The following is a 17,155-nucleotide window of genomic DNA, read 5'->3' as shown; positions in this document are numbered from 1 at the left end:
TTATTACATAAAATAGTATTCTTTTAAACCTATCGATGTAATGTTTTAGAATATAGTCATTTTTCAGTACATCCATGTGCAGTGGTGTTAAGATTTTTTACATTTATTAATTTTTAACGGATTTATAAAACCATTAGTAAAATTTATGTTGACATTATTTTAATGAAATATTTACAATATCAAATTATATTGATAATCTCTCTGATCCCAAATTTGACAAGAATTAGGCATTTTATTATTCAAAAAATGGGCAAGATTGAATGTGTTTGAACATGTACCTAACCAAAAAAAATCTTTTTTTTTTAAACGATACATATTCAAACACCCGCATTAACATGATCTTACTCCCTACTTCGGTTATATTGTCAATTTATGGCTACGGCCGTATGTTGTAGCTTAACCACTGGGAAATGTCAAAAGAAATGGCGTATTTCAAACAAATACCACCTTATTCTTAGTTTAATAATTATTATAAAACAATCTTTATTCGTCGGATGTTTATCACACTTAAATGGTCAAAGACATAGCTTATAATCAGTATCTTTAGAATTATCTTCAAATGTGTTAATGTTGCCCATTTTTTGAATAATAAAATGCCTCTTGTCAAATTTGGGATCACAGAGATTATCAATATAATATTTTATCGTAAATATTTCATTAAAATAATGTCAACATAAATTTTACTAATGGTTTTATAAATGCGTTTAAAAATTAATAAATGTAAAAAATCTTAACATCACTGCACATGGATGTACTGAAAAATGACTATATTCTAAAATATTAGATCGAGAGGTTTAAAAGAATACTATTTTATGTAATAAAAATACTTTATGCAGACATAAAATGTTTAAAATAAATATAAAGGATAATAAGGCTTCAAAATTATATAAATAGATTATCTACAACGTTTAAGGAATATCCAGGATCATGCTTTGAAAATACCATAAAAGCTCCATTTTGACCTACGTTGCGCACGTCCTCCCTTAACACATTGATCGCCTATTGATTTTTTTTCATTTTGATGATTTTTTACTTAAATATTGGTTTTTATGATTTGCCGGCCACATGTGTCCGTCGCGGCGCCAACAGGTGAATTTAATATACTGCGCCGGGCCGGCCATTTCGCCGGTCACCTGTCCATATGTGTTGACGAGAGTATGGTGCCATTTCGAGGTCGAATTATATTGAGATATTATAATAAACAGAAAAGGCACAAATACGGAATAAAAGTTTTCAAATTGTGTACCTTAGACCTAAACCTGGATATACATATAAACTAGAAATATACATATACATTATAATCATTTTTGTAATTCTATTTTTTTTTTAATTTATATAATTTCTATAACTTACGTTTTTATAATCTCTTTAATTTTCATTTTTATGTCAATTAAAACACATTTACGATTTAAAAGAAAACTTTTTGTTCATTACATTCTTTACATGACATTAGTGAGCCTATCTTTAGTTACTTTGAAGGAATATTCTCAGTCCAAGCTGCACTAACATACAGAAGAGCCATGCCGGTCACCTCATATAGGATAATACACAGCGCACGTGCCCGCCGGCTGAAAATCAACTCAAACGCAGGTCTTCCTTGCCGGTCACCGGTGACCCCCATGGCGATCAAAGTGTTAAATTAAAACCTTTTGGTTAGGAATCCCGGGATTCATTTTCATTTCATATTGAAATAATTTTTTTTCAAAATCTTCTTTTAGAAGGAATGGCATTTTTTTTAATTAATTGCTTTTTGTTAGGCATACAAGAGTTCTTTTTCAGATTGGAACTAATGAAAAATAATTACAAGATAAAAAGAAATTTTTGTATACCACGTTTTTAAATTTTGTGTTGAATCATATAAACTTGACAACTCTATGTATTAATAAATACTTTTTTTTTGTACTTGATAGAAATACTGAATAAATATAGAATACTGAAATGTCATATTGACATTTTATATTGATTTCCATAGTAACGCACGTATATGTTACGCCGAATGTGTGAAATTGCATATAACATGAAATCGGCAAAATTTCAAGTAATAGTCAATTTCGCACATTCGGCGTAACATATGCATCTTGTTTGTGTGCATACAATTATACATTTTATTTTGATTTTTTTCAATTACTTATCAACTTTAATTTCCGTGTTCACTAATATAAAAAAAATATAATATACTTTTACAAAATCCTAATGTTTTTTTTATGTACCTATAGCAAAAATTCCCAAATTTCCCACACTGTTGTATATTTATCTTCTCCACACAGCATACTTCATTAATGTTAATTCATTTTTTATTGTTCATTTTGCAAATTGACTGACTTCTTTAAAAAAATAAGGGGCGTACATAATACCACTATAAACATACAATATTAGCGTGAGCATTGATAGTTTTGTCATAAAACTGGACATAGTCGGAGATGCGCCATGCGAGAGAAAATGATGCAATACTGTTGATGTAAGTATAGTCGATACCAGTGGCGAAGACTCCATACTAAGCGATTATTTAAAGCTTACCTTCTATTTTCAAGTAATTAATTTAAATAGATAAATATCTATATTGTCTAGGACTAGGTTATATAATAAAAATACTGATTGTCATCTATCGTCGGGATTTTGAAGTAGAGCGTTTAATTAAGTGAAGTTTTGAATCAAAAATAAATGACGGAAGGTCACAGACGTGAGTGCTATTTTTAGAATTATGTCGACATAATCCACGCTGAATTTTCTACCGCAATTCCGTTGCCAACTTCATACATGTCTGCATATTTGTTCCAGACTTGTAAGCGCTACAGGAACAAGCTTACACTCTATGTTGATTTGTTTATTGTCGTGACTATGTTTTTAAGCAAATAATAAATAATAAGGATGATTCAAAAAAAAAAAATAACTATTGTGTTCGATCACATATAATTTATAAATTGTTATTAAAAATAAATATTGTATTTCGCGATTATTATTTAGGTTACTTCAGTCATAGACAAACACAACATGCTGTGAATAGCATTCATTTCATATTGACATTTCAAAGGCGGTGATAAAGTTTTATTTTATAATACAAAATTACTGTGTTTTGAATGTGGATAAATTATCTCATATTGTACCGAAATCATTCGTCAGTGCTTTAAATATATCGACTGTGTTTAAGAAAAAGGGTGTAACCCTCGATTTTTCGGGTGGTTTTATTAGATATTAATAATGTATACAACTATATACACGTTCTGTAAAAAGGAAGTAAGCCGCAAATGCCGATTTATTATCTAAATTCAGGTTTTAATTGAGCTTTAATTAAGTTTTAATTTAAGGAAAAAACCATTTACCCAATTTTAATGATTTTTCTGTAATAACTTCGTTAATTATTAGTAGATAGAAAAGATATTACACCAAATCATCGATCATCATGCACCCAATGTCTGCACCTATTTTTATTATTAATATTGAACCAAAATCATTTAAAAAAACGTTTTTTGCCTCTCCTGTAAAATTTGATCTGTGTGGGTTACGCTCTTTTTCCTAAACACGGTCGATATAAGTATTTATTAAATTGTCTGGTGTTCCGATTGAAGATGTTGTGCGAACAATTGCATTTAAAAAAAATCATTCCTGAGTTTGACGTTTCTTCAAAAATTAAAAATTATCAAAGCTTGACGTTCCAGTTCCTTGACGTTAGAGTTCCAAGAAAAGTCTGCGTGGAATTCTACTGCCATAAGTGATTTAAATAATTTGACAAATTCAGCGGTGAAACCTATGACCAGTGTGTCGTTGTCATTAGTGTGCCCTATTCATCAGTAGTAATATCGTAAGTATTATCTTCTTATTTCCCGTAAGTTACCTGACAAGTGTGCTCTTTTTCTCTGATCTCCACAGCTTACCTCTTTCCAAAAGTCACCGTTCGCCACTGGTCGATACCAACTTTACTATAACAATGATCACATTATTCCTGCACACTAGAAGAATTTGCATCTGTGTATGTATCTAGCTTAAAGGATGATTCATGCCACGACAAGCTGCATCCAGGTGGCACAGTCAAAGCCACCGGGTGCTATCCGGGCTGTATTAACAACCGGTCATAGTATACCAGGCTTATCATCATAAGCCTGAATCTATCCATCTGCTGGATGAAGGCCTCTTCAAGCTCCTTCCACTTCTCTCGGTCCTGTGCGTTGCGTTTCCACGTACTCCGCAGAACTTTATCATTTCATCGATCCAGCGGCCTCTACATCTAACTTGCAGACAATTTGTACCTCTTGGATATCACTGGATGACTAAATTAGTCCAACGATTGTCTCTTCTTCAAACTATGTGTCCAGCCCATCTCCATTTGAGGCTTTTAATGAACTCTATCACATCGCAAACTCTTGTCTGCTTCCTTATACACTCATTCCTTTTTTTGTCCTTTCGCATTATGCCCAGCATGCACCTCTCCATACCACGTTGTGCTACTCTAAGTTTCTGGATCTCTCTTTTACAGGGTCCATTTTTTACACGCATATGTGGTTACGGGAAGCACACACTGGTTGAACACTTTGCGCTTTAGGCACAGTGGAAGGTCACTTTTGAAGACATTATTCAGGTGGCCAAAAGTACTCCAGCCTAGCTTTACTCTGCGAACAATCTCATCAAATATACATCCATCTATAGACACTTGTTGTCCCAGATAGATGTAGTTTTTCACCTGTTCGAGCTGAGTGCCATTGATGAGGATCTCTTTTTGGCCGGCAAAGCAGTTGAACATGACTTTCGTCTTTGTTACATTTATTTTCAAGCCTACTTTGTTGGTTACTTCAGCGAGTTCCTGCATTCTGCTTTGGAGGTCTCCTGAGTCATCGGCAAAGTGCAGATGACTCAGGTGCTCTCCATTTATAAGGATCCCTTCGGCACTCCAGTCAAGTTGCCTGAATAAGTGTTCAAGGGTAGCTAACTGTAAATAGTTTAGGTGAGATTGTATCACCTTGTCAGACACCTTTGCTGATATGAAATCTGCGCGATTGTTTATGGAGATTAACAAATGCTGTTGCGCTACTGTATATATTATTGAAAATATTTATATAGCGCCCGGGGATTTCTTGATTTCTGAGTGCATCAAGTATTGAACATTTCTTTACGGAATCGAACGCCTTCACATCTATAAATCTATAAAAATGAATGTTTGTCTGTGTGTGTGTGTTCCGTATGCGTTCCCATGCCATTTATCCGATTGCTATGAAACTTTCGTCAGTTGTTGTGTGCACACCCGCGGAGGTTTCTGAATTAGAAAAACCATCTTATTCTTCATTCTATCTTCTTTTATTCGTATGGTTCCTATACCATTCATCCGATTGCGATGAAACTTTGGTGAGTTATTGTGTGCACACCCACAGAGGTTTCTGAATTTGAAAAACCATCTTCTTCTTCTTCTTCATTCTATCTTCTTTTATTTCTTTGAGTGGCATTGCAACGCATGCCGGGTACTCGCTAGTAGTCTATAAAACCCATGCACCCAGGCAGTTTGTATTCCTGGCACCGCTGTATGATTTCGCTGACGACTTGGATATGGTCCACAGTGTTGTATCCTCCTCTAAATCTGGCTTGTTCTCTCGGTTGGTTCTCGTCCAGTACATTTTGCAGACAGCTTGAGAGAATTTTTGTGAACGTCTTGTAGAGAATAGGGAGTAGACTTATTGGACGATAATTTGCTAGGTCTTCTCTGTCAATTTTTTGTGACAATGCTGGCATTTTTCCATGCCTCTGGGACCAGGCTTATACCAATCCCTATACCGAAGAAGTTCATCCATGACCATCGAGAGACTACTTGCCTTGTTATATTTGCTTTTGTTTACACGAAAAAAAATTAAGTTTTCACAATTAAGAGTTAGCAGTTATCGCAATAGCCATTGATGAAAATGAAACGCATATTTGTTTCATTTCTTCCGATGTAATATTCAATATCGAGGATTTGAAATTTGAATTCAAATATTTTGGAGTCATGGGAGTATCATAAATGACTGGGTACTTTCTCACACATTCTAGCAATTTTTCGTCTTCCATTTTTCCTGACTGCCAAAAACTGACTGGTAAGGATTTGATCACATGGTACTGGTAACTGAAAAGAAAGAGAAGATACTAAAGAAAGAGAGTGAAGACATTGCATCGATCTTTCTGCGAATGGAACCCAGAGACTTTATTTTACGCACCCACCTATGGACACTTTATAATAGGATTCGACGTTATGACAAAATTTTGATTGCCCTGGTTATCTGGGAATGGCAGTAACACATTTAGAAATTCTTCATTTTATATACTCAGCCTCCGTCCAGCATGCATATTTCCAATTTTTACACGTTGCATTATTAGACAATAACCCAATATAGCTGCCAAGCTTAGTATATGAATATTACTAAAGATATGTGTAAGGTTTAAAATATTCAAGTACGAAGTCTATTCTTAGTGATATTAACCAAATCAATAAAAAAATACAACATAATTTTCAGAAGCATATTGTTAAAACAACAAATTACTGTAAGGTAAATATTAAAATTATATGAAGTCTATCTTACGAAGCAAGTGAAGGGATAGTTTTATTCAGCTTTTCAGATAATTCTGCAGAAATACTTAAATGGATATGAAGGTAAAAACTACATTGACCATGCCATGGTCATGAAAAATAAATCTTTAGTATTTGATGCCAGAAGTGACACCATAAATTAGTTAAATATGCATGTTTTTGTTATATTCACTTCAAATAGGTATTTATTTTAATGATTTTTTTAAAACTCATATTTTATGTTAGTAAATGGCCTGATACTTAAATGGTGTGGGTAAAGCTACTATTCCCAGTAAGTGAAATGTGTTATTTTTAGAGAACTAGGCCAAAGAAAATACGGAAACTGAAAAGAGATAACTAGTAAACTGATAGCATCCTGATATTTTCTAACGTTTGTGTCTCAGTGTGAAAAAGGATGTGAAGTATTAGCAATACTTATGCATTTCTAAGGACACTGCCACTCACAACAGAGACTTTTCCGGAGATTTGTTTGTCTTAAGCGGCATTATGTGAAATGTTCAGGAGCCGAAAAACAAAGTTCATTACTTTATATCCGTGGTCAAAAGGAGAAGAGGTATATGTCACAAAAGTGTTATTTTGCAGGAGAATTATTTTAAACTTAAAAGCTAGATATCGAATCAGTTATTTATATTTTTAATGGAATTTTTGTTTTATACATATTATAAAAAAATAATGTTTATGTAATCTGCATATTTTTGCATTTTTATTAGTAATTTGTCTAAAAATTGACATATACCTATTGTCCTGAATGAAATTCGAGCACTTAGCTGACATAATACTATTGTTATCAAGTTTTTTAATAATTTGGTATGGACTAGGACTTAAATGTGGAATAGATAGTTTATAAGAAGATAATAATGATGTGTCATTGAAGTTTTAATTTATTCGTGAAGTAACAATGCAATATCCTAAGTAAAACAAAAAAATGAGATTATTACTTACATCTTACAGTTACAGTTTTTATATGACTGAAAATAATGAAACTTGAAATGATATTTTATATTTTACTGTTTTACACATTTGAAATATTCAGAAGAAATATAAAATTGAACACTATAAAGTACCTACATATCCACTACATAATATCCATCCGTTTTACCTTAATTTTATCGTAAAATTAAATCTTATTAATCTAGTGGCTTCTTTTCAAAAATCTGGATCGAATATAACTAATTTTTCTAAATACAGTTTCCGTATTCTTAATTGTTTTGAAATAAATCATCCCAAATTTTTTCTGTATTGAAACCATTTCGTTAGCTGAATGGGAACTATTTTAACTCACATTTGAAATATTTTACAGGAGTAGTTTTTGGAACATCCTATTTATGTTATTTATTATTTATATAGACACATTATACATCATTATTTTCATTATACATCATCATGTCAGAAAAAAATATCAGTAAGTATTTACAAATTTAATGTAGATGTACTTATAATATTGTTTAAAAAATGAAACAAACAGGTGCAATTTATCCTCCATGAATGCCCATCATCATAATCGTAGATGGTTCATTTGAATGTACAAAGTAGGCGTTTATAGAAGGCAACATTAAATGCTAACATCAGTGTTGGTAGGCACTGCCGGAGATCTAATGAAAAACCCTTTTGGTTGGATCCAACTTGGCTTCCTCTTTATCTAACTTTTTTGTATCATAAGCAACTTGAGCGGATTCTTGAGGTTTTTTAATTCTGCTAAAAATGAAGATCTTTATTTTTACCTTTTTGTATATTAATCATTGCAATAATTTACTATTACAAATGTCAATAACATGTCAACGTAAAGTAGAATGCACGCTTATTATGATACGTTTTCTATGTTAAAATATCACTCATAACAGTCATAATTTAAGATTTTACCGGAAAAAACATTGACGTCACAAAAAAAGAGAATAATGTCCAAGTGTATAATAATTTCATTGTAATAGATTTTTGTTTGACAAAAGTCCATCAGACTGGCATTTTTATGCTTTCTCTATAGGCACTTTCCAACCTATTTGGGTAGGTATAGGTATGTCGCTGATTCAAACAGCACTGCAATATTAATTCATGCTACAGTGAATTGGGAGTAGAGGTATAAGTCACATAACACTGTTTTCTTTACAGCTTTCTGTATATTTCTGTACATATACCATATTAAAATATCGAAAAAGGTAGAAGCAATTTTTTTCATGACTTGTGTTTATTCTCCTGCATAGAATGATCGAAATTTTAGACGTCTGCATATTTAACTCATTTTCGGATTTTTGATGACATATACCACTTCTCCTGCTTACCACGGATATTTCAATGATTGACGATCTTTCATATTTATTTATATTACATAGTTGAGGAGCAACATTCAAAAAGTGATTTGTCACACATTTTGAAAAATGCCGTCTATTGTCAATTCTGATAGTCCATATTGAAATCTATGAAAGGAAACCAGAGTCAGTGTTCAAAGAACATTTTATCCTATAAAAAATGAATCCTAAAAATAACACATTCAAGCAAACCATGATTTCTCCAGCACTCGATTTCAAATATTTTAATCATACGATGTTTTGTCCTATTAACCAATCACAGCGTAGGAGCCTCCATATTGAATACATCATCATCAGGGGCGCGACAACCCGGTGTGGGTTCTGGCCTCCTCCAACAGCTCCCTCCACCTGTCCCTATCCAGTGTGGCCGCTTTCCAATTTGGTACCCCCAGAATACGGCAGTCACTGACAGCTCCATCTAACCAGCGAATCTTTGGCCTCCCTCTTCTTCTACGTCCTATTGGATTGCTGGACATTTATCTCTTTGCCGGTTCATTGTCATTCATACGGTGCACATGCCCTAGCCATCGCAGTCTCCCAATCTTAATTGATTGAACTGCGCTGCAATCTTCGTACAGCCCGTAGAGCTCAGCATTATATCTTCTCCTCCAATTGGTGCCATCCCTGATCGGTCCATATATACGGCGGAGAATTTTCCTTTCAAAGAAGTTCAGGGTTCGTTCATTTCGCAGAGTTAATGTCCAGGTTTCCGATGCGTAGGTGAGCACTGGCTTTACAAGTGTCTTGTAAAGAGTGCTTTTAGTTCGGCGAGATAGTAAGCGGGACTTAAAATGTCTTAACAGACCAAAGTAGCATTTATACGCAGACATGATTCTCTTGTTGATTTCCTCTGTAATATCAGTATGTCGAGTTACAAGAGATCCAAGGTATATGAAACTGTCGACCGTATCAAACTTGTATGCACCAATATCTAACTTTGGTGCGACTTCTCGTGGTGTGACATAGACAGGCATGTATTTAGTTTTTGCCTCGTTTATTTGTAAACCCATTCTTTTGGCAGAGGCTTCTAGTGCTGTGAATGCCTTTTTCAGCGCCAATTCTGATATGGCAATGATGTCGATATCATCGGCATACGCCAGCAGCTGCACAGGCTTAGTAAATATAGTGCCGCTGCCGCGGGCATCAATCTTTGCATCCCGTATCGCCTTTTCCAGCGCAATATTGAAAAGAAGGCATGCCAGAGCGTCACCTTGTCTTAGGCCATTCAGTGATACAAATGGCTCGGATATTTCCGCTTGAAGCTTTACCCGGCACTGTACTGGTGTCATTGTCATCTCTACAAGTTTAATTATTTTCGTCGGAATTTCAAATTCTCGCATTGCTTCGTATAACCGGTATCGATTAATGCTATCATAAGCTGCCTTAAAATCGATGAACAGGTGATACGTGTTAATATTGAATTCAGTGGTCTTTTCTAGAATCTGCCTTACAGTGAATATTTGAGTAACACATTGTCATGATCTCCCTCGTCGAAAGCCTCCTTGGTAGTGCCCGAGTATTCCTTCTACAATGGGTTCCAGCCGCTAGAATATCAGAATCGACAACAGTTTATATGCAGAGTTGAGGAGTGTCACTCCTCTGTAGTTACCACATTCTAGTTGGTCTCCTTTCTTGTGCAGGGGACAAATCAGCCCATCCTTCCACTCCTCTGGCATCTTTTCTGAAGTCCATACTTGGTGGATTAGGCTATGTAAATGTTTGAGCAGGCTTTCTCCCCCACATTTTATTAATTCACTCTGTAGGTTATCTATTCCAGGCGATTTGTTTATTTTTAACCTTGACATGGCACCTTTTACCTCATTTAATGTCGGTGGTTCTTCATTATCATCCATGCCACTTTGTACTGATTCCTGGTCATGAGTATTAATGTTAGTGTTGCCGGCATCATTATGGGAGGTATTTAAATGTTGATCAAAGAAACCCACCCACCGGGCAAGAATACGGTGCTTTTCTGTGAGTATCATGCCATTGTCATCCTTGCACATTGTGATACGAGGCTTAAAACCCTTCCTAACATTATTTATCTTTCTTTTGGAGTAGGATCATTTCCTTTTTTAAAATAATCACGTTTCTTTCCCTTGTGTAGTTTCTTTTCGTCACGCCGGCGCTTTTTATACTCATCGTCTGATGCCCGTGTTTTCTTCTGTAGCATCATTAAATAAGCCTCATTCTTTCTTGTAGTGACTTCGCGGCAATCTTCGTCAAACCATTCTGATCGTTCACCTGTTTTTCGGCGTCCTAAGGTATCATTAGCTGAGGATACTATGGCAGTCTTGCACTCTTCCCAGTGTTGATTCACCTCTTCATGGTCTCCAACCTCAACATTGTCACTCAGGTAAGTGTTCAAGCTCTCCTGGTACCGAGCCAGTTCCTGCGGAATCTTCAGTTTCTCTGTGTCAAAGGGTTTTCAAAGGGTTTTGCTCTTGCTCCCATTTCCTTTTCGGTGTTTGAGATCTTTGCTCTAACTTTTCCACACACTAGGAAATGGTCTGAGTCTACATTAGCTCCTCTGTATGTCCGGACGCTCATTAGATCCGATCTGTGCCTGTTGTCTATCAAAATATGGTCTATTTGGTTTATTGTGTACCCATCCGAGGATTTCCAAGTTTTTATGAGTTGTTCTGTAAGGAGTTTAAGTGCTCCTGGTCGATAGAGTGATAATGTATTCCATCCATATTGAATACCTATGTGACTAATAACATTTTGCACGGTAATGTGAGCTGTTACTTCAGTGACAGTATTGTTTAAAGAGGTTGTGTTTTCAACAAGACGTTAATAAAATTTAATTTATTATAACAATTTACGATGCAAGAAGATAGTGAGGACCATATCGAAGTTGGCCAAGCCAATATTGGCTCTAGAAAAAAGATTTCTGCATGTGGGAAACGATCTGAAGCAAAAAAAGATATTCTATACCACATTTTTATACCTGGACAGAAGAAAAAGCTGGGAAAGGTAGTCAAGAAATATCTTCAGCTTTGCTGCACCATTTAAGAAATATGGATTTCCAAGGAAAAAAATACTTCGACTGTTTTGTGATGGTTGCATTGCACAAATTCTAAGAAAAAAGCGAACTCTTTTGACACCGGAGGAATACCAAGAAGTGTATAAACGAATCGGCCCAGAAAATGTGCTGGGTGAAGACTGGAACATAGTGGACACTCCAAGTCCCTGAATAAACTGTATAAATGCTTCCCATGCATTAGTGATTTAAAACGATTATCACTAAAAGTAGAAATAACATCACGTGGACAAAAACGTGTACTGGTCAAAGGAAATACAAATTTTCATTATATTAGCGATAGCCCGGAAGAATACAGTTGCTTGGTGAAGAAAGGTATATCTTATTCACATATTTGCAAAGAGTGCAACCAGACACGTTGCCCTTATCACATTTCATATCACAAGAGAAGAAAAATGATGTAAAAGTAATGTTTGGCGACTGGAAGAATCTCGGAGATGGAGGACTAGAATGGTACAAAAAAATACTTTTTGATGAACCATCGGCCAATATAGAAGAGCAGGAGGTCATATGTGACTGTGCGGAGACAGAACCTTTTACTATTTAACAATCTGTACATAATGTTATACAATATGCTCCCTAATACATTTTATTAAAATAATATATGATATAAATGAAATGCCTTGATTTTCATTCAAATAGTGTTTTGTCCACAAGTTTCATGCAAATCGTGTTTTGTCCAAATTTCAAATCAAAAAATGAACCACTTCCGCGAGTTTTAGATTATACATAATACCAGGATTAAAATCATATCTTTAAACAGTTTTATAATAAAAAAAACCATTTTGAGTACACAGGCTAGGTTATTATACAATATGTTTTTCGTGATTATCTCAGCTCAACATCTGTGTGACAAATCACTTTTTGAATGTTTGGTCCTCAGTTAGAGATATATTATTTTAGAATCAGGGCTCGAAATGAACCGGAGCACCGTTTCGGTTCGTGAATCAGCATTGCCAATTTAGCGTTTTTCTTGCCAGATTTAGCATTTTTCGATAGGCATCGAGCTTGCAAAAAACGCACCTGGCATGTTGCATTTTTGCTAGCATTTTTGATGCCTCCAAGAGCTTTAAATGTGCTAAAAATACGCTAGATATTTAGTTTATTTATTTTCAGGCGTATCAAATATCTGATAAGTATAGCTACTTCATGCAGGTAGGTCGGTATCTATTTTAGTAGCGTGAGAAAAAAAAACAACATTTTACACGTTGAAACAATATCATGGTCTTACAGTAAAATAGTATCATCTAATTCAGGGGCGGGCAAACTTTTTGGATGGAGGGCCAAATTCAAGAATTCAAAATGAGCGGCGGGCCGCAAGTAAAACACCATTTTTAGATATACACTATTTATTATCACGAAAAATAAACATTACAAAAAAATTAATGAGAAGAATGAAAGTGTTGTACGTTTTTTCAAATTCAGGTGTTAATTTTGTGGTTGATATTTTCAAAACTGCTTGTAAATGGGCATCGGAGATATTTGATCGTAAAGAATTTTTATTGAGGTTCATGATCGAAAATGTTTGTTCACATATATAGGTTGATCCAAAAACAACGAACATTTTTCTTGCATAATCATTAAGTTGTTCGAATTTGTCTGAATTAAGGGCATTGTAAAATTTGGATATATCTTCACGACGATGCAATTCTCTTAAATCAGTGTCACACTGCAGACCAATAATCTCAAGTTGTAGCTCAGTCAGTACACTATCAATATCTATTGAAAATGGATCGCGTACTGTTGCTAAACTTGTCTCAATTTTTCGGAAGTCACCAAATCTTTGTAAAATATCGTCATTCAGAGCTTTAATAATTTTACCATATTCTTCAAATTTATATTCTGGTATATTCAGCAACTTAAAAGTTGGAAAGTGGTCCACGTTCTTATTCGATATTTGTCGAAGGAACAACTTGAGTTTTAATTGAAATCCATTCATACTCTTCACCATATCGTGGGCATATATTTTTTTCCTTGCAACGCAGAGTTAAAAGTATTTAAATGTGTCACGATGTTCAACATAGAAGAAAATAGTGGTTACATAGTGTGAGACGAGACGCAAGGAAGACGTACTGAAATAATACATTAACGAAACAACAAATTCTTCAAATTTTAATCTATTGTCAATATTTTTAAAAAAAAAATATAAAAAAAGTTATTCGTAATCAGAAGTACAATTAATGATGGCGGGCCGCAAAAAAATACCCGGCGGGCCACATGCGGCCCGCGGGCTGCAGTTTGCCCTCCCCTGATCTAATTTAATGTGTGCTTAGGTATGTGACATCAGTTTGATAATTATCGTAATAGTATGAAACGAAACTTGAACGCTGTTGACACAATTTAGGCATTTGTTGTCAATTTTAAAACATATTTCTGTTAAAATGTGTGGTTTTTACGTTAATGACATTTTTTCGATTTTTGCGTTTTTTTTTCGATACGTTGTCTTCGTTCTTGTTTGGATAAGTAAACTTATTTTCAATTTTATTTTCATAAAATCTAGCATTTTTTCTGCCAAATATCTTGTTTTCATACACCGTCTGGCATGTTTTTGTTAACGATAGTTGGCAACACTGCATAAAATCGGCAAAATTATCGCTCCGTCTCGTGAAAAAAATTATTTTACCGTTTGAGCTAGATATGCCATAATAATATATTAAGTATAACAAAAAATCTAACACACTTATTCTTATAAAAACGCACATAAAATTAGGTAACTATGTTAATATTTTCATAAAATTAACAACCATTCCGTTTCGTAAAATTTTCCATTTCGAGCGCTGATTAGAATATTTATTAAAAGACTAATCCAGCGATATTACTCGTTTAATATAGAAAAGTTTGTATTTATTTTAACAGCAGAGATACTGTACTTAAGCAGGGATTGCTCCAAAATGAGGAGATTAGACAAACCATACCATATTTTTAAATGCTTGTCATTAATAAACCACAGAGTGGAAAAAAACAGTTATCCATAAATAATTATTAAAATTAGTTAAGTTATAAGTAATAATACTTCAATGTGTAAGAAAAATATTACTTATTGAAGTTATACTTCTTTTGGCGCGTTTGGGAAAATAGATCAGAGTGTATTTTTGCGTGTGACCGGCAGCGATGTAACACAATTTTTTTATAGTTTATATTGCATTCGGGTTGCATAATACTTTGAAATATTTATCGTTGTGTTAGGCGGATTCAAATTTGGTTTTGTTAACTTTCCTAATTAATAATTACGGAATGAAGCAATAAAATAATTTTAAACCAGCGGCGCTCCAATAAGGGGCCCTTTTTCTGAGTGTGTAATTTAACAAGATAATTGAAATAGTAACTTTAAATAATATTAATAATTACGGAATGAAGCAATAAAATAAATAATTTTAAACCAGCGGAGCTCCAATAAGCGGCCCTTATTCTGAGGTGTAATTTAACAAGATAATTAAAATAGTAATAGTAAATAATATTAATAAATAGGTACGGAATGAAGCAACAAGATAATTTCAAACCAGCGGCACTCCATTTCAACTTCCTATCAATAATAAAAACAAATAATTTGGATAGTTTGATGAACCAAAGAAACGCTTTTATTTATTTTGTGAACCTGATTCTAAATCACCACACCAGACCTAGTCGAAGAATCTAGGTTATCACAAGTTTTATATTTGTTTGTTACGCCAAAGAAGTAGATATAACTTTTTTTTGTTAAGACTATAAAAAAGAACATAATTATTTATGTGGAAGATTATAAATAAGTACTAAGGCTCTTGCGACTTTTGTCGGGTTTGGTCATACTGAATAAAATATATTTTTTTTTATTTTAAGCCATATTATTTATAATAAAGAGATTATAAATAACATGGCTTAATAATCTTAGGTATTGTTTAATGTTTATGTAACCATTTAAAGTGTAAACATATGTTGGTAGCTAATGATACTGATGATGAGTTGCAGATAATGGTGCGACCTAACCACGTAAAAGGCTAATAATTTCGCTTCCGAGTTTTTTCAGTTCATATGCTATTATAATTTTAAATTTTCCTATAAATACTTTTTTTCAAGGTTTATGAATATCTTTATGATTCTAAAAGTAATTTAACAATAGCTAGCAGTATAGTTAACAAGATTTTTTATGCTAAAGGTCTGCTTTCATCGAGAATCGAGTATTAAAATAATATCTCTAAAAAACACTGTTTAGGTAGGTAGATACTTAATTTAATGTAATTTATTGATTTGTTTTAAATAAATCATTTGAATACCTATGTTACCTAGGTAGTATCCAACAAAATAATTATCAAGTCTATTTATCTAAATAAATAATTAAGTATAGGTACATTTTTAAAAGTAATATTAAAAAAAACCCCATGAACACCAATGGTAACTAAATACCACTGCATTAAAAGTAAGGAGGTTGTTTATTACAAAGACCGATTTTGTTACTCTGTAGTTTTCGTGACTTAACAGAGATTTTGTATACTAATTGTACGATCGATTGACAACACAAAATAAAGTAATTTAAACACAATACTTACCTACATAATTCTTCTGTGAGCTCAGGACGAACTGGTGATGAATTTTCCATTATAACTAGTTAGTTATTATAATAATTATTATATTAGATAAGGATAAACGATCCGTTGACCAAGCATGTAGTAGAGGGGGGCCTATATCCTAAATAACAACTCTTAGCGGTGTTTGGATATTAGCCACCAAAGGTCTTTTGCATAGCTTTTTTGAAATATTATTCAGTTCTGGTTTGTAAAATATCCACACATTACTATTAGACAAACTTATATTGGTTGACCCCATATTGACCCCAAATTTATATTGGTAGTAATGACTTGCAATAATCGTAAAAGTGACAAATCACCGAAAATAAATTTGGTCTGAGGTGAGTGAACGTCCATACCAAAGGGAATCTATGGCGTCATCAATGCATATATTTTTATATTAGGTACATATTAAATTTACTTCACAATATTAAAATAAAATCCACTACCATGTCATTAGGACGTCAAGCTGTATGCAAGACCTAGCTGTAAATTCTAATAAAAAATCGTTTTTGAATACTAATCACAAATAATTTCGTGTCTATAGGTAAGTACCTATATTTTATTTTAAAATGTAATCGATCAATAAGTATGTGCTACAAAGAAATTGGACTCCTCAATTGGCTTCATTCTCTTTGATGTGCTGTAATATTATTATTATATTTTATTATTAAATTTTTGATTATTTTTATCTATAGTTTTTTTTTTGCTGTCAGGCTGGTTC

Source organism: Rhyacophila brunnea, unplaced genomic scaffold (genome assembly GCF_057557595.1).
Source record: "Rhyacophila brunnea isolate RB1 unplaced genomic scaffold, BYU_Rbru_1.0 scaffold_1, whole genome shotgun sequence".
Classification (NCBI taxonomy): domain Eukaryota; kingdom Metazoa; phylum Arthropoda; class Insecta; order Trichoptera; family Rhyacophilidae; genus Rhyacophila; species Rhyacophila brunnea.
Note: the sequence above shows the minus strand (reverse complement) of the source record.